This window comes from Leptonychotes weddellii, chromosome 9, assembly GCF_054177405.1.
Source record: "Leptonychotes weddellii isolate Sample4059 chromosome 9, ASM5417740v2, whole genome shotgun sequence".
Lineage (NCBI taxonomy): Eukaryota > Metazoa > Chordata > Mammalia > Carnivora > Phocidae > Leptonychotes > Leptonychotes weddellii.
In genome coordinates, this window is record NC_138377.1 from 87566177 (window position 1) to 87589809 (window position 23633).

General features: G+C 44.6%; 1 protein-coding gene across 7 annotated transcripts in view; it reads right to left on the bottom strand.

Moving 5' to 3' along the window:
• The window catches only part of LOC145723526 (uncharacterized), a 130617-nt gene that overhangs the window by 68917 nt on the left and 38067 nt on the right, over nt 1–23633 (bottom strand). For 3 of the 7 annotated variants that reach the window (XR_014148644.1, XR_014148643.1, XR_014148641.1), the window contains one exon: nt 6251–6367. The exons of 2 other annotated variants lie outside the window; for them this stretch is intronic. The gene's annotated coding sequence lies outside the window, so the exon portion shown is untranslated. The remainder of the gene's footprint in view (nt 1–6250; nt 6368–23633) is intronic. 2 more of the 7 variants (XR_014148645.1, XR_014148642.1) reach the window with 1 other exon arrangement.

The window sequence follows — 23633 nt, forward strand, 5'->3', positions numbered from 1 at the left end:
ATCCCGGCATGTCCCTCCTGTACCTCTCAGTAAGTGTGGGCATCTGTGTCCCCAAGACCCTGCTCCAGCTTGTTCAGACTGAGCACCCCACTTTCACCCAACTCATCTCATTTATTCAGTTCACCGAGGCACTCAAAATCATCCCCCCCTAAAACGTCAGGGGACACAGGTCCTCTGCCTCTCTGCAAGGGTACGGCCAAGTGCTTTGAAGGGCATAGCAGGAGCAGACGGGGGAAAGCTCAGAATCGTCTCTCTGAGCAGAGCCGCCAGCTTTCTTTCCTCTCTAGAAACAACCCTATTTGTTATTTTGAGCCATGACTGGGACGACACTTACGACACACAGCAAAGCGGGAATTATCTTTAGGAGCAGAAAGACGAAGACATACTGGGAGTCTGATAAGATAAAAGCGGCTGCAGATAAAAGCATTTATAAAGGAAGATGATGGCTATCTGCCAAACAGGAGCAAGGAAACTCACCCCGCACACACAAAGAAATGAAAAGAAGTCAAGCCAAATCTGTGATGTGCTGCACGCGAGCTAGCATCCTTCCCCGCGAGACGACTCAGCAGCGGGACAGAAAATGGAAGGGGGGTGTTGGGTGTTGGGGTTTGGGGACACCGTGTAACCTTGGACAGCAGTTTCCTGTGTGTAGAAAGGAAGGGAAGCCACCCGGTTTACCCCTCGAACTCAAGCGGATGCGGGTTATGGCGCCTTGCGTGCTGGGGAAGCATCAGATGTGTAAGGTTTACCTTCTCAACTGTCGCATACAGAAGTTGCTTGGGAGAGCTGCTGAAAAGACAGATTCTGGGCCCTAACTCCAGAGATGCCGAATCAGCAGGTTTGAGCTGGGACCCAGGAATCTGGATTTTGGACAAGCACTTCAGGTGATTTCTGAAATAGGAAGCCTCTAACAACCCTGTGAGGTAAATACTGTTACGATCCCCATTTTACACGTGAGGAAACTGAGGCACAGCTAGTTTGTGCTAGAGCCAGCTCCCGAGAGAGCTCAGACTCGAGAAATGAGAAGAGAGGTTGTCAAAATCTGGCCCGGGACCGCTCTCCCTGCCCCCTCCTCTGAAGCAGCCAACAGAACCGTAGCCCGTTCCCAGAAGCTTCCAGAAATCTCAGACGTGCTGTTTCTCTGCAGCCTTCAGGCAGGCAAATATGCCTGAGACCGGTGGAAACAGACCCTCATGAATGAAAGAGACAAAGAAGAGGGAAGGGGGGGGAGAGCCATCTTAAAAATTATAACTTACATCAAATTTGTGTTTCTCTGCAGATTCTCTGGGATAAAATTTGCTCTAAAATGCCAAGGTGATTAAAATGCCATTCTGTACCATCAGTGGACAGAGAGGAGAGGGAATGGCAGCCAGGATGTCAAGTTTTCAGAAAATAACAGAAAATGAGTACGTTAGGCTTACAAAACCCAGAATCATCGAATGTTAGAGTCGCACGTAGCTCTGGGGGTGACCTTGATTAGCCCCTTTATTTTACAGATGAGCAAACTGAGCTGCAATGAGGGCAGGTGCCGAGGTGGGCACAGAGCCCGGCCCCAGAGCTGGGAAGCCCCCAGTCTGGTGCTCATTTTGCTCCACACCCTGCCATCGTGAAACTTGAAAGGAAAGGAAGTCCTTATGTAGCACTCCTTCCAAACTCCTTCTTTAACGAACCACGGCCTGGGTTGGAAAAGCAGCTGAGGAAGGACAGGAGAGAGGTAAGAAGAGGCAGCCAGCCGTGGACTCCGTAAATGAGAGAGAGTCTCAGACATCATCACCCTGTAGAGAAGTCCCCGCTCCCCAGCTCACTTAGAGTCACAAACAGAGAGGACAAGCGGCTGAACAGAAGAGACCCCGAGGAAGGCTCCCCAGGATGGGTCAGGGGATGGGCACATCAGCTCGCCTCGCACCACGTTCCTAGCTTGGGGACCCAGGGATGCCACTTGGAAAATCAACATCTTTGAGACACAGGCAGGATTCGGAGGCGGGGGGACTTCCCTTCCAGCTCAAAACCCTCACGGGAGCCCTTGGCCAAGGACCCCAGATCCACCATGGTCTCTGCCTGTACCCTGCCCATCCAATTTTATTTTCTACCATTGCCCTCATGTCAGCATATATCCTATGTCTTGGACTATGCCGACTGTGGAGGAGGAATAATTTCCAGGTTCTGGGGTGCAATCCTGAAACTGAGGGCGAAGCCGTCTAGGACCCAGGCCTGAGCAAAGAGTACCCCAGGACGGTCCGCGCTCCCGCAGCAGCAGGCTCACCTCCGCACGTGACACCACCAGGGCAGTGACGTGGACGGTAGAGGAGCCATGGCCCAGCCCCCCGCTCTGAGCTGCCCATCCCCCCGTGACCAGTGCGGTCAAGCCTGGTGCTAGGGCAGCCAATGCCCCGAGCTGTGACGAGAGCAGCCTGAGACAGCGGAGGACAAGACGGGAGGACCCGAAGTTTTGGTTTTCTTTCCACAAGGAGATTGTACCCAAGATTCCTATCACAGAATGAGTAAGCCCTGAGGCTTATCGCCAGAATGGGGGGTCCTGGGAGCAAAAGCCGACATCATCTCAACAGTGGAAGATAAAAGAACTGTGAGCTTATCCTCTCCAACCATATGCTGTGGTGACCGTGGCATTGAAGTGATAGCCACCCACGAGATCTGGCTTTAACTTTGCTTAAACCGACGTGCACTCAGGCGATGATCGCGGTGTTTATCATGAGAATCATCCACTGGGTGACCTACTGTGCATCAGGCTTACAAAGTTGTCTAATTTTCTGAACAGAACAGGATGTGTGAAGACGCCAAAAAAGAATGATTGCCCTGCAAGTCCTGAAAGAGACTTTCAAAGTTCCCCTTTCTTCCCATCTGTCTTGGTAATGAGTTCTCTGAGTCTCTGGTCTGGCAGTTCAGTTATCTTTCCCCTCTCTGATAAAAGCCTAACTGTGGGGAAAGATAATATTTTCCTAATCAAATGAGCATCAGTGAGATTTATGCAGCAGCTTCGAACATTTTTTAGATGACTTGACTCTTTCGCAGCTTCTCTTAGGAGAAAGCCTTCGGGTATGATATGACTGTGAAGGGATATTCTACATTTATTCCAGATTTATTGAACTCATAATCATTTTTAAGCTTTTAAGTGGGAACCCTTGAACTTTCCAGCTTTTTGACCCTGGAAGGGAGAGTGTGAACAATTACTTAGAAGATGTGATCAGTTTCAGCTGCCAATCAGGATCTTCAGGCCTAATTGCTTGGGGTCTTGAAAGACCTTGGTTAGCATGTTTTTTCTGGGGGCACCTGGCTGGCTCAGTCGGTTCAGGGTCCAATTCTTGGTTTCAGCTCAGGTCGTGATCTCAGGGTTGTGAGATGGAGCCCCATGTCAGCTCACCTGTCAGGCGTGGAACCTGCTTGAGATCCTCTCTCCCTCTCCCTTGGCTTCTCACCCCCACCCCACCAAAAGAATGTTTTTTTCTGTTGTTTTACCTCTCTCTGCTACAGTTTCCAAGCCTATAAAAAAGAGATTATTATAGTACCTCCCTCATAGAGATATTATGAAGATTACATAAAATAATGACTAACATTTATTTATTTAGATTTTATTTATTTATTTGACAGAGAGGGACACAGCCAGAGAGGGAACACAAGCAAGGGGAGTGGGAGAGGGAGAAGCAGGCTTCCCGCTGAGCAGGGAGCCCGATGTGGGACTTGTTCCCAGGACCCTGAGACCATGACCTGAGCTGAAGGCAGACGCTTAACGACTGAGCCACCCAGGTGCCCCAATAATGACTAACATTTAATACAGCGTTTGGCTCAGTAAATGTTAGGTTTTATTACCAAAGGACCACAGTGCCCCCCTCCCAGCCCCTTTACCTCTAGTTTCACTCTCTGTGGCTTTAGTTACCCTTGGTCAACCTTTACCTAGAAGCAGATGATCCTCCTCCTGAAATACTGTCAGAAGCTCGGTAGGAGCCTAATGCTACATCACAGTGCCTACGTCATTCCCCTCACCTCACATCATCACGTAAGCATTTTATCATCTCCCATCATCACCAGAAGAAGAATAAGTACAGCACAATAAGGTATTTGGAGAGAAAGAGACCACATTCACATAACGCTTATTACAGTGCATTCTGACAATTGTTCTATTTTATTATTGTTGTTCCTTTCTTACGGTGCCTAATTTTTAAGTTATACTTTATCGTAGATATGTATGGGGAAAACATAACATATACGGGGCTCAGTACTGTCCACAGTTTCAGGGATCCACTGAGGGTCTTGGAACGTACCCCCAGCAGATAAGGGGGGAATACTGCAATTTCCATCTCCACTTGCCTTTGCCTTTATAGATATGGCCTGTAAACATTCTGAACATCACAGAGACAGTTCTAGCAATGAAGAAATGGCCTCTCTGAGTAAAATGTTCTTAATGCCACCTGTGATTTTACTACTTGGAAAAAGAAGTCGGCTAACAGTTTACCATATTTGTTTCCTGGGGCTGCCAACACAATGCACCACCAAGTGGGTGGCTTGAATAAAACCCCAGAAACTCATTCTCACATAGTGGCGAAGGCCGGAAGTCCAAAATCTAGGTCAGCAGGGTGGGTTCCTTGTGGAGGCTCCGAGGGACAATATAGTCCAAGTCCCTCCCAGCTTCTGGTGGTTGCTGGCAATCTTGACATTCTTTGGCCTGTGGATGTTCTCCAATCTCTGCCTCCATCTTTATATGGCCTTTCCCTCTATGCCTCTGTGCCTCAAATTTCACTCTTCTTTCTTTTACAAGGACACCAGTCATTGGATAAATCCAGGATGATCTCACCTTGAGATCCTTAACTTAATTACATCTGCCAAGACCCCATGTCCCAATAAGTTTGCATTCATAGGTAGTGGGGGTTAGAATTCAGACATATGTTTTGGGGAGACACTATTTAACCCACCACAGTTATTTTAAGTTCTTCAAATAAAAGCCTTTCCACTACTGTGTTGCAGGAGTGAAACGACTTCAGAGCAAGTATAGCTCATTTTCTATACATCTTTGGAAACTCCTACAAAACATTTAAGAAGTGTGGATTGTATGAGAAGTTTAAGTTTCTTTGCAATCTGGAGTCATGTTAAGTCTTTTTTTTTTTTTAAAGATTTTATTTTTTATTTATTTGACAGAGAGAGAGAGACAGTGAGAGAAGGAACACAAGCAGGGGGCGTGGGAGAGGGAGAAGCAGGCTTCCCGCGGAGCAGGGAGCCCGATGTGGGGCTCAATCCCAGGACCTTGGGATCATGACCTGAGCCAAAAGCAGACGCTTAATGACTGAGCCACCCAGGTGCCCCATGGAGTCATGTTAAGTCTTTTTTTTTTTTTTTTAAGATTTTATTTATTTATTTGAGAGAGAGAATGAGTTAGAGAGCATGAGAGGGGGGAGGGTCAGAGAGAGAAGCAGACTCCCTGCTGATCAGGGAGCCCGACGTGGGACTCGATCCCGGGACTCCAGGATCATGACCTGAGCCGAAGGCAGTCGCTTAACCAACTGAGCCACCCAGGCGCCCGGAGTCATGTTAAGTCTTGATAGAAGATGGTCACAAACTCGATTTCGAATTTCTAAGTTCCAGTGAATGATGCTGCCATAGGCAGAATAAGGCTCCCTGCCCCACCAAATGCCCGTGCTCTAATCTTTGGAACCTGTGAATATGTTTACTTTTCATGAGAAAGGAAATTACAGTTATAGATGGAATTGCTAATCTGCTAACTTTCAAATAGGAACATTATTCTGGATTATCCAGGTGGGCTCAATATAATCACAAGAGAGTCCTTAAGGGTGGAAGAGTAGGTCTTTATGATGCCATGTGGAAGAACTTGACCCACTATTACTGACTTTGAAGGTGGAGGAAAGGGCCAAAATCCAAGGAATGCAGGCAGCATCAAGAAGCTGGAAAAGTCAAGAAAACAGAGTCTCACATCCAAAGCCTCCAACAAGAAATGCAGCCCAGCCAATCTCTTAGCCTAGTAAGACTCATGTTGGACTTCTACCCTCCAGAAAGATAAGATAATAAATGTGTTCTAAGCCACTAAATTTGTGGTCATTTGTTAGGTAGCAATAAGAGAGGAATACAGACGCGCTCTAAACAAACACAGTTCTTTTTCCTACTTAAACTCTACTAAAAAGTTGGGAGCAGAAGCGGGAATGAATGCACAAGAACAAGGTACAAAGAAGAGAAAAAAGAGACTAACACGGCTTTTGAAACTAGAAAGCAAATGGGCAGGTGGTACCTGACCTCGCTGTCCTGAGAATGCTGCATCATGAGCCATTATTGTGAAGACCAAAAGCAGCCCAGTTTGTCATGCAGAACCTTCAAACGGCCCAGAAATTGGTGGCACCAGGTATATCTAGAAGTAGAGGGTAAAGCAGAAGTTAAAAACAGAAGGATTGGTGAAAATCTTTTCAAGGAGCAGTTAGAGCTCCAGATCTTGTCTCCCTCCTCGATCATCAGCCTGGCACGTGCTCCTCTCCAGTCCCAGCAGAAGACTGGAGGTTCCGTCCTCACCGAGGGAATAACACACAATCTCTAGAACTATACACATGGCATCGAGCAATGTTCATTGAATGGAATTGAGTTTAATTGAAAATGAATTGAATTAGATTGTACTAGTGATATAAAATGTATGTTACATATCATTTATCCATTCAACAGTCAATGTACAAAGACAAATGACTAAGACACAGTACCTTTCCACGAAGAGTTCTGGTATGGGGTGTAGACAATTCTGCAGGCCATTACAATGGAGAGTGAGAAGGGCTATGCCGGAGGTGAACTTGTGACACTCTAAAGGACTGAGGAAGGGAGCCCTTCTCCTAGTGGCTGGGACAGACATGCCTTTCCAGATACCGAGATGCTTGACTTGATCACTAATCAACCTCTTCTATGGGCCAATAGCACAGTATACAAAGAACAGTGTTTTGCTATGGGAAAAACATGATATGAAGTAATGAGGGTTATTTTGTGGAATTCATTCTGTGGCCCCCAGCCCATAGTATCACTATAAAGCCATGGATCTCCAAGTTTGATGGAATGAAGGGCCACCTGGGTATAGAACAAAATGGCAAGGACTTTAGCTACATTATTTCTACCCTCAGAAGAATCCTGCCACATAGGAATTATAATCCTCATTTAGCAGATTAGAAAACTGAGACTCAGAGAGTTTGAGTAACTTGCCCAAGATAATCTACCTGGGACTTCAAAGTCAGTCTGTCCTCAAAGTCCACGCTTGCCCTGGATTGTCAGGTCCCTGGAGGAGTGGCTCATGAGCCGTGCCCACTCACTGAGCCCAGGGCTTTGGTGTGGCCTGAAAGTAAAGCCATCCACCTTGAGATGTAACCTTAGCGCTCTAGATAAATTGTGCTCGGGACGATAGAAGTGATGAGTAAATTGTACACCTTAGTTTATGACACACCTTCATAGGGGTCTATGCAAAGCCCCTCTCTTTTTATATTTACTTTGTTGCCTTTGCTCATTCATTTGACAACGATTTCAAGTGTCTACGATGTGTTAGACACTGCTTTTTCCTGCTGGGAATAAAACAGTCAAAGTCTTTGCTCTTGCAGAGCTTATTCGAGTCATGGAAACTGACAAATAAGTAAATAATAAATATAAGGCAACTGGTGAATAAATGTTATGAAAAGAAAATCAAAGCAGAGTAAAAAAAAAAAGAAAACAAGAAGCAGAAGAGTAACATAATCTGACTAAAGTTTAAAAAAAAAGATACTCTGGCTCTGTGTAGACATTGTAGAGAAATGAGGAGATAACAAGCCAAGGGACCCATGAGGAATGGTGGTGGCTTCAGCTAGCCTGGCCGGGACCCACGGAGATGGTAGAAGTGGGTCAATTCTAGATGCTTTGAAAGTTGAGTCAACATGATTTTCTGGTGATTAGGTGAGAGGTGTGAAAGAAAAAGAGTAAAGGACCCTATCAGAGGCTGAAAAATTGGATCCCCTGAAGATATCCACCTCTGAATCCCTGAAACCTGTGAATGTCACCTTACATGGCACAGGGGACGGGGTGGGGAGGTGGTCTTTGCAGATGAGATTAAGGAGTTTACAATGGGGAGATTATATTCCAGATTATCTGGCTGGGCCCTAAATGTAATCGCACGCATCCTTATGAGAAGCACAGAGGAGAAGGTACTGTGACGGTGGAGCAGAGAGGCTTGAAGATGCTGGCCTTCAAGACTGGCGTGATGCGGCCACAAGCCAAGGAGTGCCAACAGCCACCAGAAGCTGGAAGAGCCTAAGTGGATTCTCCCCTATAGCGCCCAGAGGAGCCAGCATCTTGCTTTCAGCACGGTGATACTGATTTTGGACATCTGGTCTCCAGAACGGTGAGAGAATACAGGGATGTTGCTCCATACTACCCAGTTTGTATGAATTGGTTCCAGCAGCCACAGGAAACTAACATGGACCCCCCCTCTAACCAGCCTCCCCACACCAGACATCTGCTCTTAGGTGCTGAACATACGGCCTGATACAAGCTTGTATACTTGTAAAGTGTGGATTGTCGTTTTGAAGGGTGTTTGTGGTTTGGACTAATATTACTTATGCTATGCTCTAGATCTTACTCTTTTTCCTCTTCTGTCCTCAACTCTATATACTGAACGTCTCTCTATGCTCTTGTGTGCACACATGCCTGGCTTTTGTGTCCCTTTGCTGCAGAACGTCTGTAGCATGCCTCCACCAGATAGCCCTTTCCCATTCTCCTACAGATGGACATCTCCATTGCTCCCAGCTCACTGCTGTCAAACTGTGACAGTTTCAAAACTTGCTTCATCAAGAAGTAGATCATTGCTGATGAGATCTTTCTAGGACCAGGTGAAAAGAACAGATCTTATAGTTGGACCCAAACTACGAGAGGATAAACTGTCTGCTCTGTGTTTGAGTGACACATGTGATTCTTGAGTTGCCTTGGCCTAACCTTTCCTCACAGGTCCTTCTGCCCTGGCCTTCCCTATCCCCTAGTGATCTTAGAACTTGAAAGGCTTAACAATTCCAGCTGTCTTGCCCGACACATCGGAATGGAAGTTGGCAGCTGCTTTCCCTCCAGCATCCTTTGGGAAATCCACCCCACTACACGTTTCCAGCCTGCCCTGGCTTTCCGAGCTGTAATGTTCAATACCAAGTGGCAAGTGCCACGTACAGGGCATTAGTGTGAAGATGCAAGGCAAGGCCTGGGAGGGGCAAAAACAGCCCCCTGGGAGGAAAAGAAGCCAAAGTTATTTAGCTAGAAGAAATGTGGATGGGATGGCTCAGCTGGCTCCAAGTGTATAAACAATGATGTTAAACAATTGTGCTTCTACTCAGTTGAGGGACAGACACAGTGGACCTGAACTGATAAGAGACACCTGGCTCCGACGTGAAGAAGGCCTCTATACTGAGGGAGGTTTGAGCAACAATCATGAGGCCTCAGAGCTGGAATATGTGGATGCAAATTAACTCGGTCAAAGCAAACACTTGGTCTGGAAGGGACCTTAACGATATGTGTTAGCTCTGTCATGAGTTTGCTTTAGAACTTGAGTTAAGCCCCTTTGCTTTGGTCTCATCTTCAAGAGAAGGGTCCAAAAGCTGTGGCTGCACAAAATTAACTCAAAATGCACGATAGAACTAAATGTAAGAGTGATCACAAGTAGGCACAACTCCAGGGGTGATGGAAGTGATAATGGCTCCAAAATTGTATACATCTTCTAACAATCATCAACTATATTCTAACTACAAGCAAATTCCACGGTTTGTAAATGTCACCTTGGTAAAACAAAAAAATGAGATGTGGCAAAATGGAGATTCTCCGTGCCCCTGAAGGTCTGTACAAATTTTGTTTTTTGTTGAATGCACACCCACTTGCTCAACAATCCAGTTAGAAATTGCCTGAGAACCATGATCCAGGAGGTGGTGGATTTGTGAAATTTTATGCAAAATCGGGTGGTCTGGGTTAAGAGGCTAACTTTGTAAAGTAGGTGGCTTTGTCTCTTATCTGTTTTCTGTCCTCAACTCCAGATCAGCACTTCCGGCCACCACACTTTACCCTTTCTGTTACTCCCTGTCCTCAAATGGATAAGAGTTAAACTTGTGTTCAAATGGGCAAGTGCCTTCGACTAAAAATGGTTCCTTCCTCTGAAAAGTGGGGATAATTGAACCAAGCTTGTGATGCCAATGGGCAGCCTGGGCCCCACACAAAGGAGCTGTCAGCTGTTAACTTCTCTCTCCTCTTCCCCATTCCCAAACCTGCTTCCAGGAAAAGAAGGTGCTATTAGTTCTTCAACACCTCACAGAGAATGCACTTCATTTAATTCCTTTTCTGTATTTGGAGTTACCCTTTTCAAAGTGGAAGAAAGGCCTTTTCTGCACCGAGGGGAAATATGGCCCCATCCATCCTGCAGCCCTTCCTAAACTCCAGAAATCTCACTCCCTGGTCTCCTTGCTTGGTTACCCACCACGGACCATGGGAAGAAGCCAGTTTCTGGCAGCCTGAAAACCCTGTGCCTTCCCTGGCACAAGATCCCAAAGAGTGTAGTGCTGTTTCAGATTACATCAGCAGACACCCCTAGAAGGCCAAGGACACAGCCACGGTTACCTGAATGCTAAGTGCTTGCCTGTCATCCCTGCTGAGAACAGCTCCTCCTAGTAGAGCAGAGTTGGGACCAGGGTCAGGGGAGGAGGAGCTTAGGGTGTAACATTTAAGGAGGCACTCATTTCCAGCTGTCAACTCTGCACTTGCATGACCCTGAGAATGAGTGCCTCCTTAAGAGTGGGCCCCTTGAGTACCACCTTTCAGACGCAAGCATTCTCAGGATTGTGTAAAGGTCAGGGAAGCCCCAGAGGGTGGTCTCCTTCAGTGTTTTACCCTAGGCCCCTCACTTACCTAGAGAGCCAAGTCCACATGTCGAAGCTAGAGCACCAGCTCTGCCATCAATTAGCCATGGGACCTTGGGCAACTCTGCACCCCCACTTTCCCACCTTTCTGGTTCTGTGATGCTAGGGCGACTTTGCTTCTCTCAGCCATAAAGCAAAACAATTAGTATGCATTACCTTGATCTAATAGATACCTGCTTAAATTCCCTATCTTCACAGAAGCTTCCCCGGACTTGTAGGCCACTAACATGTTATATTAGAAATTTGTTCCTTTTATTCACAGGAGTTATCACAATTTATAATTTTGCTTTATTTTATTGTTTTGTATGAGTCAGGATAGTTTAGATCACGGTGTAGTAATAAACCCCCCCTGCAAATCTCGAGAGCCTAAAACAACAAAGGTTTACTGTTTTTTCATTCCACACATATGTTAGGAGGCAGCTGGGACGCTCAGCTCAGGGGCCTAGCTGATGGGGCGACCACCATATGGACACTTCACTGGTCATCGTGTCAGAGGGCACAGAGCCCCAGGGAGCACCACATGAACTGCTCAGCCCAGAAGGGACACACATCACTTCTAGTCAGGACTCATTGGCCAGAAGCAGTCACTGTCCCCAGCCCCCACAAGGGGCCCTATCACTATACTCATGATGTGTGCCCCAAAGGCAGAAAGCCACAGAGTTTTGATGAGCAGGTCTAATGACTCCTGCATTATTTATTTGGTTTTGTCTGAATCCTCTGACCAGAACCGTCCAGAAGGACAGGATGATCTGTCTTGTTCGTCATTTCATCCCCAGTTGCTGGTTTGATCACCATCTGTTGACGAACTGAATGGTTCTGGTAGTTTAGGTTTGGAGACCAAGACTGTTGGGTGGATGAATGTCAGCTCCCAGCAAACTGCTTGGAATCTGGGGGACCGCGTTTAGCTACACCCTCTTGAAAAGGGACGAATATTATAACTGCTACTTTCCACAATTTTCTCCTTGAGTGTCTAACTGCAGAAGCAACCAACAAGAACGTCTGGGAGTCTGAGAGCATAGTCCAAAGCCGTGAGCTCTAATCTGACATCTCTTTGTAATTTTATTCTCTATCTTAAAAGCTCATGTGAATTTTGTATTTTGCTCCATATCATATCCATGGTCATAAAAAGTGTTTTAAAACCTTGAATTGGGGGAAATGAGTGCTTTGCAAACACGTGTCATGCTTATTTCACTGTTTCGAGGCCCCCCCTGACAGCTCACCCCTCCACCCCCAGGGTGGTATGCCCCCAGTCCGAGAACACAGCTCTAAGCCTCCTTAGGTGGCTGCTGGGGCCTTAAGGTTTAAGCTTAAAACATTCAGAACATCCTCCACATTTTGTTGCCTTTCTGTGGTGCCTTTTTCTCTGACGGGAAATTTGTAATGAATACTGCATGTGGGGATTTGCCTTTGTCCAACGAAATGAGGAAAAGAGTGAAAGAGGCCCATTTTCTTTCCCATGGGTTGATGGGCAAAATTCTTCTAAACCAGTGTTTCTCAAACTTTTTTTTCCCATTATGCACACTAAGAAATGCATTTTCTAAAACTTCACGAAATGGATAGCGTGGGTAACCCCATGCAGGCCGATGCCCCCATTCCCCAGCTGCCCAGAGCATTGCCTCCTTCCCTGGAGAATTACTCTGAGCTGAGCAGGAACTGCCTTCCCAGAGGTTATGCATCTCTGTTCCTCAGAGTGGTCCACAGCCAATGACTGGCTGACATGGGGGTTCAGGAGACTACCCCCTTGGTTCAGGCAGCCCCAACTCTGGTACAATTCAAACCATGAGATTAGGCGTGAGAGCACACCCTTTCTTAGCTCTCCTGCCCTTTCCAGCTCCCTCCCCCCTTTTTTTTTTCTGAGAGCAGTCCCTAAAGACATCATAGACACCCACATTCTTTTCTTGAGCTTTGCTTCCAAGGAACCTGAGTTAAGACGATACCAAACACACACACACACACACACACACACGCAGGCCCACACATACACAGACCTACATACACTCACCCCTGAAATAAAATTGTAAAAACACTTACACTTCAGGTGACCTGCTCTGATACTTGCTACATTGTTCTGTCTGATTTGTTTCAATTGCTCATTTGTGATGCTTTAATTTGATTTCATAACCCACTAATAGGTCACAGCCCTGCAGCTGGAAAAACACAGCCCTCAACCTTTCCAAGTTAGTCTTCCGGAGGCTGGTGTTCAGTACCTGGGCAGGTTAAGGAGAAGGTTAAGCTGAGGGGCACCTGTTCCAGTGTGCAGAGCACTGAGAGTTTAGAGGCCCAGGAAGTTGATTCTAATAGGACTGAGCATCTCAAGGGAGCAGAATGCGTCCGCTGCCTTCCAGCCACTGACCTGCTCCACGCTCTGCAGGCTGGTTTTCCTTCCTGGCAGGAACGCAAATACTCAGGGCTCCATTAGGAAATGTGGGTTCCAAGGAAATAAAGCAGATTTTGACCTCGCACCAATGCACAGAGATGGACATGTGAGGCCATTTATTTCGGCATTGTCTGTGATGGCCAAAATCAAAACATTGCAAATGGCCACCCCTAAATGAACTGCACTGCATTATGTCCATTAATAACAATGTATCTAAGTACAGAAAGTTTTCCACTAAGTGGAAAACTCAACGGCCCTTCAGTGCACCAATTTAATCCCATTTTTATTTTTTTTTAATTAGTATGCGTGTATATGTATAAAAATATGGAGAAATATACTCAAAACTATCTGCAGGGGCATGATAATGGGAGGCTTTTACTTTCTAAGTCATACATTTCCACAGCATTTGAACATTTTCCCTCTAGTATAATTTACTTTTGAAATAGGAAAAAGCAGTAATTTTTCGCTTTAAAACAGCAAAACACAAAAGGAAGCTATTTATAAGGTGGCCGCACATATTCCTTTGAAGTCACAATAGCAGTCCTTCAGCAGGTGATGTGTGCTTTCAAGAGTCTGCGATAGAACCGGTTTCTAGAAGTTCATGTTCTGAGGCAACATCTCAACAGATAGAACATATAGAAGTGATAAAATACACGTCAAGAAAATGTATAAACCATAGAGAGGCTTGGAAACTAGATCGATGGTCCTGTGCCCCAGAAACAGAAGAGAAACACCCCATCAGGGAGCAAGACTGAGGCCAGGGCCCCGGGCTCAGGTTCTGGAAGCAGGTACAGGTGGCCGAGTTTGGCTCCAGCAAGGCCCCAGGACATTAAAAGAGGTGGGGGTTTGGGAGGAGGGTAGAGTAACCTCACTGCTGGATGTGGGGACTGGAGGCCCGCTCCCCAGCTGGTGAAAGGAGCCTGGAAAAAGCTGCCTGTCTGGAGTTGTTTGTCCATTTTCGCTTTTTAAATCAGGGATTTGTTATTCTGGCTACACTTTAAAATCACCTGCGGACTTAAAAAAAAAAAAAAAATACCATTGCCCTGGAAATTATAATTTAATTTTAAAATTCTCTTTTTCTCTCTCTCTCTTCCTTTTTGTAAAGGCTCCCTTGGAAATTCTAATCCACATCCAAGATTGAAACTTGGGGTTTAGGTAGGGCTCAGAGGATCCAGACACAACCTCTGTCCAGGGACTCAGCTGAGCAAGCAACCCAGCTTGGAGGTGAGAGCTGGGATTTCCCCATTATGACCTCAGAGTGGGCATTTCCAACCATTGTGAGGCCTGCTTTGGCACTGGAGGTCCTGCCAGGAGGCCGAACACGGCTGGTCAGGGCGGGGTAAAGAGACAGACAGACAGGCAGGAAAGAAATGTCTACTCATCGGTAAATGCATGAATCCATGATATACGTGATATATTCGTAGAACAGAATCTGATAGAACAGTGAGATTTAATCACCCAGCATTAACATGAGTTATAAAAGCAACTTGCAGCAATGCATGTACATTATGATATCATTTATTTAAATTTTAAATTATAGGAAACAGGGAGTATGTATTTTAGTGGCTAAATCCGTATATAATAAAACTAAAATATCCGTAAGAATTAAACACACTGACTCGGGTCTGTGGTTGCCCTTTGGAGAGGAATGGGAGAGGGGCACACAGGGAGTGGCAGGCACAAATCTGGGTGACCCCAAAGACATCATGCTGCATGTAATAAGCCAGCATTAGGAGGTCACATCCTTATGATTCCATTTACAACACTGGAGAAAAGAGTGGTGGAGAACAGATGAGAGGTCACCAGGGGCCACGGGACACTGGTTATAAAGGGAGGTTTGGAGGGTGATGGGGCTCTTCTGTGTCCTTACTGTGGTGACCATTCTGTCACCCTACAATGTACGAAAATGCATAGGGCTGAAATTCACAAAGATAGTGGAATGGTGGTTTCCAGAGCTGGGAGGAGGAGAGAATGGGAGTCACTGTGTATTGGGGAGGGAATTTCAGTTCGGGAAGATGAAAAAAGTTCTGGGGATGGATGGTGGTGATGGTTGCAGAACAATGGGAAAGTATTTAATGCCCCTGAACTGTGCACTTCAAAATGATTAGAATGGCAAATTTGTGTTATGTATATTTTACTACAATTTTTTTTAAAAAATGAAAAAAATTCATAGGACTGTAGACCAGATGAAGAAATAAAAAGGCTTTTTTATTGAATTTTATTGCATAGTAATTAAAAAAACCCTAAAAGATCTGAAGCAAATATTGCAACATGTTAAGATTTATTAAAGCTACATGATAAATACATCCATGCCTGTTACTGAATTCTCTTCACTTTTCTGCATGTTTAAAATAGCCTAATCAGTTTGTGGTAGTTTCAGGTCGAATCAAATTTTTAAGGCTGCAAGGAGCTTCTGAGATCATTCCCTGCACAGTCCTTCCCTGAACAGAGAGAAACAGAGTTTTCACAGCTAAAACCCCTGACTCCCAGGCCACTGTTTCACCCATGCTGATTATGTGAAACTGAAGTTTCTAACTGAAAACAAAATTAGGCTTCTTGAATTTTGAAGAGCTTAAGAAATGCACAAACACACGGAGTGTGCTCAGCTTCCCCATTCCACAGGAAACAATCCCTACATAATCAGAACATCGAACTAAGTACTCTCAAGAACAGAATTAAAATTTAATCAGCAACCTCAAAAGAATTGTTAAAATAATTTTAAAACAAAAAAGTTGCAAAAGGAATGTGCCGATTTTACACGGAGATATTCAAATTGATCTCATAAAGCATTTTAACTTGTTTTATCTCAGCTTTGCTTCTTCCTGTCTTTGTTCTCACCCTGCCTTCCTCCTCGCTAAATACAACTTCATACTGAATAGCTTCTGGGACCACCTCTCACCCACATTTAGAGTCAGGGTGGCTCAAATTAGAACAGACTTTCTTTAGCAAGTAGTACTCTGCAAAAGTCTTGGCCGAAAAACAATCGGCCTCTGCATCTGCAACGTTCTTGGTTGCGAGCAACCGAACTTGACTCAGAAAGCCAGAAAAGCCAGGCCTGCACAGGGCAAAATGTGAGGGAGGAAGCCCAGCCAGGAGACCCCTGTCCCCACAACGGCCACAACACTGCCTTTGGTACCATTGCCACCGGCAGGATTCTCACCTCGTCGCCGCCATCCCCACGAATTTCTCAGCGATGGCATGTCTTCTATGAATCATTCCATCGAAACTGAAGGCTCCAGGTGTGGGCATCCAGTTGGCTGAGCCTAGGTCCCCAGCCCCTTCTCTAGCTGCCAGGAACTCCGTTAAAGGGAGTCCCAGCTCTGCATTTCAACCACCCCCACACAGTGAAGGACTCTCCCAAGTAGGGAGGGAATTCCATGCTGGGGAGCAAAACAAGCAAGAGCTGTCTCTTCTCTTGGGTTTCCAAAGGCTTCGCAGCATCCACAGATGCCCTTCTTCCCTTATTTAAATCCCCCTCACTGCTCCCACCCCACAGTCACTTCTCCTGCCAGCAGCCAGTGTGATCGCCTGAAGCCCAAGACACATCTTGTCACTGCTCTGCCCAAGACCCTCCAATGGCTCCCCTGTCACTCCAAGAAAAGCTAAATCTTCCCCATGGCTCCTGGACTCTAGGTCATCACCTCCTCCCCACCTGCCTGACCTTATCTCCTACTCCTCTCCCTCCCTCTGCTCCAGCCACCCTGGCCTCCTCCCTCTTTTTCTCACCTACCTAGCCTGGGTTCATTTGGGTTCAGTGGAGGCCCTACTGACTTTTCCTTCTGTCAGATAGACACACGACTTGCTCCCTGTGCCAACGTTATCTTCTCAACTCCCTCTAAATAAAATAGTATCCCATTGCTCTTCCCCCACCCTGTATCCTACCTTATTTTTCTTTACATGATCATAGCCAGTGGCCTTCTCTGTGGTTATTTGTCTATTTGTTTAGTGTCTATCTCCTTCCATCAGAACACAAACCTTATGAGTCAGGGCTTTGTTTTTCTATCTCAGATCCCCAGAGCCTAAAGGAGGGGCTGCTTGAGAGTAGGTGCTCACTAAACAGGAGTGGCTACTGAAGTACCAGGTGGGTCCTCTGCTGAGAATAAAGGGCGAGGAGGGGAGCAAGGGTGTCTTCCAGTGAGGAGGGTAGATGAGGCTTGAGAAGCATTCTCTGGTGAAGTGGAGAGATCTGACCAGGAAATGGAGAGGTTTGTATCAAGACATGAGTGAGGATGAGAGCTAATAAGAGCAAGGATCTGTGGTTGAGTAACTGTTTTCCTTTCAGGCCCACTCAGAGCCTCAAGGTAGGTGTGGAGAAGCACAGTTGAATTGATCCAGCAACAGAGTTGACCGTGTGGGTAGGGCAAAGGGGACAAGGAGAAAGGACATTGAGGTTTATTGGCAAGAAAGCAGTGGTGGAAATGGGCTTTGGACTCTAAGCTGCATGGCGAGGGGAGTAAAGAAAGACAAGGAAGTGGTACAGAACACCCAGGTGAAGGATAGCATGCTGTCAGAAAGAGGCGAATGGACGGCATCATCTGGGAGGATTGCTCCTGAGGAGTGGAGAGCCAGGCCAGGAAGCTGGGAAAGGAGGACAGTTAACGGACAGGACATGTGGGAGGGAAGGTACATGGAGTCTGAGATCTTTAAGTGAATCACTATGGGGTGATGTGTGTGGCCAGGCTAACAGAGGCAGATGTACACTAGAATGTGATCTCTATGGATTTTTAAGATTGTAATCTCTTCAGTTGCAAGAGTATTTCTTCACTGTTATTGTTGTTATGGATATTATGATGTAGCTGAAATGATTAATATCCCAAGGATACTTAAATATCCTCTTTGTTATTGAACGACTCGGGTATGAACATTCAGAGAGGATCTAATGTAAAATAATAATGACTATAGGTGACAACACTGCATTGTATAATTGAAATTTGCTAAGAGAGTAGAACTTAAATGTTCTCACCAAAAATAAAATAAAATAAATATTTGAGGTGATGGATGTGTTAATTACCTAGATGGGGGGAGGGGAATCTTTTCACAATGTATGCATATATCAAATCACCATAATGTATACTTTAAATATCTTATAATTTTGTCAATTACACCTCAATAAAGCTGAAATTTTTAAAATATGAGAGCTATTTTAACAAAAAGGTTTACAGTAATCTTTACTCTAATTGTGCTTTTTCCCAGGACAGAGACCAAATCTGACTCCCTTGAATGGGACAATTGGCAGGATATTGGGTAGCTCTCTTGGACTAACAGAAAAATTGGAAAGACAAACCAGAGAGGCAAAGCAGCAGGGAATGCAACCAGGAAGCCAAACCATGTTTGTTGGGGTCATTTTAGAAGCTGCCACTAGGCTAGCAAAGATGATCCAATGAAGAGCCAGTCCTGTCCACCGTGGCTATAATAACCTTACAGTACCCACCAAATCTCCAGTGGCAGCCCACTTTTCCAGTCTCATCCCCCATGGCCCCGTGATCTCACTTTCACAAATCTTGTTCCAGAGTAGTCCTCACTGATCCCCAACCCACCATGTCCCTCATGCTTCTGAGCCTTCCCCATGACCTAAAATGCCCTTCCCTCCCCTGGTGCCTTTATCAGCCTGGTGAGCTCCTACACACCCTTCAAGACCTTGTTAAATATCACCTGTGGGAAGCCTTTCCCTGTTCTCCAAGTATACAGTGTTCCCACAGCACCCAGGGGATATCACTAGTATAGTCTTGATTGTGCTATATTTAAATTATCTGTTTTCCTGTCTGTCTTCTCCAGTGGACTGTTACCTTGCAAAGGCAAGGTCTGTGTCTAATTAATTTTAGTTAGTTAATTAACTGGGTTACTCCAATTAACATAAAGGGCAAGGTCTTGTTATTTGCCTCCATGCAAAGTACAATGCCTGGTACATTTGCATGTTTAATAAATGCTGAATAAACAACTTAAATAATTAATGATGACCCAGAAAGCTGGAAAGTATCTCATGGTGCCACTTAATGGATTCCTCTCCTTCCAGGCAGGGTCTACTGAAATCTGATCAATCCTTTCCTTAAACCTGAGAAGCCTTCAGGCAAACATTTTAATACTACATCTCTTACATATGGGGAAATGTCTTTTATGCCTAATGTAAAATCCTTTCTAGTGCATTTTACCAATTCTCTTGAGTCTTCCAATCAGTGGAAAGAGAAAAGCTCTTTAACATCACTCATACAACAACCTTAATATATACAAAAGTAGGTAGAGATGGCCACACTGGGCCAGCCCATAAAGCCTTCTCTATTTGTCTACGAGGGCCGCCATAACCAAATTCCACAGACAGCGTGGCTTAAACAACAGAAATTTGTTTTCTCGCAGCTCTGGAGGTTGGAAGTTCAAGATCAAGGTGTTGTGAGGGTTGGTTTCCTCGGAAGCCTCTCTCCTTGCTTACAGATGGGTTGATGGCACCTTTTGGCTGTCTTTTCACATGGTGCCCCTGGCGTCTCTCTGTGTCCTAACCTCCTCTTCTTATAAGGACACGAGTCAGATTGGATTAGGGACCACCCTAATGCTTTTATTTTAACCTAATTACCTCCTGAAAAAAACCTACCTCCAAATACAGTCACGTTCTGAGATTCTAGGGATTAAGGCTTCCACATAGGAAATGAGGTAGAAGAGGAGACACAGTTCATCCCAGAACACCTTCTCCTTCTCTGCGAGCATCTGGTCTCAGACAGTAAAACCAGAAGACAGCAGGCTGGTAGGGAGCTGCTGCAATGGCCCTCCCTAATCCATTCTTACAGCCATTCTCATTCCACCAATATCTAATGAGAGTCATTTATATAATGACATCATCTACAGAAAACCAACAGAGTGGTCTTTCCAAAATGCCTGTCTGATTATGTCTCCCTTCAGACAGCAACTCCTGAGTGGTTCCCATACCCTTAGGAAAATTCCAAAATCCTAGCACAGTATATAAGACATTTCAAAATCTGGATTCTGCTCACCTGCACAGCTACAATTCCATCATACCTCTTTTGTCCCAAAGTCCAGCGGTGGTTCCCCAAACAAGTTATGCTGAGTTATTTCTCACCACATGAACCCAAGGAGAAAATGTATTTATTCAACAAATATTTAATTATCATCTCCTCTCTGGAGTTGTGCTATGCCCTAGAGCAGATAAGAAAATCCCACCCTCAAAGATCTCCTCATATGGAGGAAATATCAGACAAGTAAATGAAAACAATAATACAATTGATAGGCGATTTATTCCAGATATATGCAAAAGTGTGCTAGGAGTTCAGAGGAGGAACTTCTTAAATTTATAGAGCATTAATTCCTCCAGCAGAATAACACACCCACCTCCAAAATTAGACTTAGGAGAAGGCCAATTTATAGCACAACCTATATGTTGTGCTAATACATTACTGAAATACATCAGAAATGTGGTTCCAGTTATTAAGAATGAGGTAAATGACATCTTACATAACTAATGAAATTGAAACTGGTTACACACTCACCAGAGTATGCAGGGCCCTCAGGTGGAATTTAAAATCCCTCCTTGCTGTGCTCACTTCGGCAGCACATATACTAAAATCCCTCCTTGCTGCCATGAAATCATCTCTGGGGTGTTTTTCAAAATGCACACATGAAAGTCACATGGGACAACCACTATATGAGCTACTCCACCAAGCCTGAGATAAGTCTAGTTCATTGCCTGAATTAGCCACAGTCTGCTGATATACTCAAACAAAATCATGCAATTTGTAGTGAGGATTATTTATTTATATTTAAAACCTTCTACCATGGTTCTCAAGAAGCTACCTACTCTAGAAAGTTGCAAAAACAAACAAACAAATAAACAAACAAAAAAAATCCCAAACCGAAGAGAAAACAAGAACAGGTATTGGTAAGCTGCCCAAGTAATACAGATGGAAATACAGATGGTTGCAAACATAACTGAGTTCTCAACCACAAAGGGGAATTCCCAAGTGATTATAACGAGAGAACATAAAAGAAAAGTAGTAAGCCATGAGCTGACTGAGCAGCTACTCAATTGGAAGAGGTGGTACTGATATCAGTTTCCATGGAGTTCCGGTTTTAATGCCCACGTGGAAGCAGGGAGTCTTTGAGTCCACCTGAGGTGAGGTGGGGGGGTGGAGGGGTGGAGGGGGTGGGAGGAGGTTTAAAGCCAGGACTCTGAAAGGGCAGCACCTTCAGAGAAAGGTAGGCAAACAATAATGTGCCCACTGGCACATAGATCTAGGAAGTATGTTTCCACTCATGTTCCGGGTATGGAAAAATGTTAATGCTGATGGGGCATTAATCAGTTCATTCCCTCTCAGTTACAAATTCACTTCTCAGTACCTGGTCCATGATCATGAAATGGATGCCTTAAGCGTTTCTTTGCAGTAAGTGTGATACTACGCTTTGTCAGTAGAGGGCGCTGGAGGGACATTGCTGGAGAGAGGGGGTTTCTCTTCCTGGTTCCTGTGTGCTAGGTTTGGCTTTTTCGTGCTCTCACTGCATGTTTGGTGTTCACTGCGAACATGTGGGACATCCAGTGGTGCATTGCACAGTCACTTGGTGACCTCAATGGCCCAGCCCAGGCCTGGTGACCACTTTTCCTGACTCTCCTAACAGATACCATGTGCTCCAGACATCATGCCCACAATGGCATCTCGAATATCAATGTGCACCCACATAACAGCCTTGGCATACCTGCACCCCCAAAGTTGTTTCCTGCCTGCCAAGCAAGTGTGGACCTGCTCAAGCCAGGGCAGCTGAGTAAGCTGCTCTGCCTTCCAATGAGGTTAACTCGGTCAGTAAGTTGAACCCCAACCTTGGGGAGGGCCCCCATTCCAAGTTCCTCCTTCATTTTAGCATTCTCTTTATATATTTTTAGTTACACTTTTATCATAGCTTAATAATCCCTTATGTTAAACTTAATTTTAATTTAAATTATGGTGTGGTTTCTGTCTCCTGGTTAGATCTAGACCACCACAATGGAGAAATCAATATCCCTGGCCTATGCCTTATTAAGGGTTCAAGTTGACGTTACAAAAACATCCAGATGAAATAGTTCCTCAGCCTAGTTTGCATGGCATTCTCATAGATATAGCATGATGAATATGAATTCACAGTCCAAAATTTTAAAACTCATAAAAATGGAATCCTCCTTGAGGAAATGTTATCAAATATAATCATTATGGGGCTTAGAACTACAATAACTTTTGATAATAAAGCAATCTAAAAAGATTACTTAAGTATGCTTAAAAGAAAATTGGCAACTTAGAAGAAATTACTTTAAATGTAAATGGACTAAACAATTCAACTAAAAGACAAAGATTGTGAAATCTTTATTTCCTGATTTGGATGGTGTTACATGGATATGTTTATGCCCTGAATATTTTATACAGCTACACTTTCATGATTTTACACTTTTCTGAATGTATCATCTATTTCTTATGTATGTTTATAAAAATATATATACTTCTACATACTTTGTAGGTCAAAGAAATTAGAACTATTCTAGAAATAAGTCACTAAAAATAATATATATCAAAATTTAGGAAATAGAGATAAAGCAGTATTTATAGAAAAGAAATTCATGATTCTAAATAGCCTTCTTGATTAAAAAAAAGGTCAATGAACTAAGAAATTAGACAAAATAGAATAAATTCAAAGAACACAGAAGGAAGGAAATCATAAGGTTAAGAAAAACATGCCTGAGAAATTGCAAACATTAATAGCTTTTCTAGTGTTAGTTTGTCCCTGCCCATCTGTGCAAGTAGGCCACCTGAGCATTGAAACGGCTTTTGCCCTGAGGGCTTTTGTTGATCTAGGCAAACTTGGACTTCAGTTTGGGTAGCTTCATGGAGTGAGGAAAAAAAAAGAAGAAATTGCTCAGGGTTTACTCTGATACTGGCCATCTAATAGGACACCCTCTTCCATATCAAGCTGGTCCCCAAAAACCACACCCTTTGGGCAAGGCGAAGCAGAACTCTGTCTGTCCCTAACCCACCCCCAGGACACTACAGTAAAGGTGAGCTCGGTGCTGAGTGCAGGTGGTATTCACCTTGCCTCTTTGGTTCCTTCTTTCCTTTAAATTCTGGCCTGATAGTTTTTTATAATTTTGTCAGTTCTTTAACACTTTTACAAGATTTTAAAATATAGCCTAGAAAGAATCTCTATATATAGTTTAGACAGCATTTAGGTATATTTATCACAAGGAAGGCTTGAATTATCTAGCCCAGCATTATCAGAAACCGAACCTCTAGATGTGGTAAAAGTATAAAAATCTGTGTAGGAGTTACACACACCAACTTAAGGATAATAGTTACCTCTGGAGTGGAAGGGAGGAAAACGAGATGGAGATAGGCCTT